The sequence below is a fragment of the Penaeus monodon genome, chromosome 31 (genome assembly GCF_015228065.2).
Source record: "Penaeus monodon isolate SGIC_2016 chromosome 31, NSTDA_Pmon_1, whole genome shotgun sequence".
Taxonomy (NCBI): Eukaryota; Metazoa; Arthropoda; class Malacostraca; order Decapoda; family Penaeidae; genus Penaeus; species Penaeus monodon.
The window spans coordinates 2544786-2545134 of NC_051416.1; the positions used below are offsets into that span (position 1 = coordinate 2544786).

At 42.7% G+C, this 349-nt stretch overlaps 1 protein-coding gene across 1 annotated transcript in view; it reads right to left on the reverse strand.

Annotated features, from left to right (window-relative positions):
* LOC119592988 (cysteine dioxygenase type 1-like) overlaps positions 1-349 on the reverse strand; it is a gene marked incomplete at its 5' end in the record, with an annotated part of 24978 nt that overhangs the window by 3443 nt on the left and 21186 nt on the right.

The window sequence follows — 349 nt, forward strand, 5'->3', positions numbered from 1 at the left end:
CTAAGAAACACCTTCATCCCACTACATATTCAAAAATGCAGAATTAACAAACGACAAGGAAAATCATTTTCCCTCGAAGTCCAATCTATACATCTCGCGCCCCAAGACCCTTTTCTCAGAATTTGCGAATCGCCAGACGAAAGCGGGGCTCGGAGATACCCGCGCCCGGCACTAGTGTGGTTTAACGGGCAGCCCGCCCTTAGGGTCTCATCCTCAGGGCCTAACGTTAAACCTTAACGTTTGCATTGTTAAGTTATGGTTATTTTATTTCCTCTCTTTGTATTTTTGAGTATTAGATTTGTTTATATTTAGCGTTTAAAGTTTTTTTCCCTCTCGATACGCGACTATG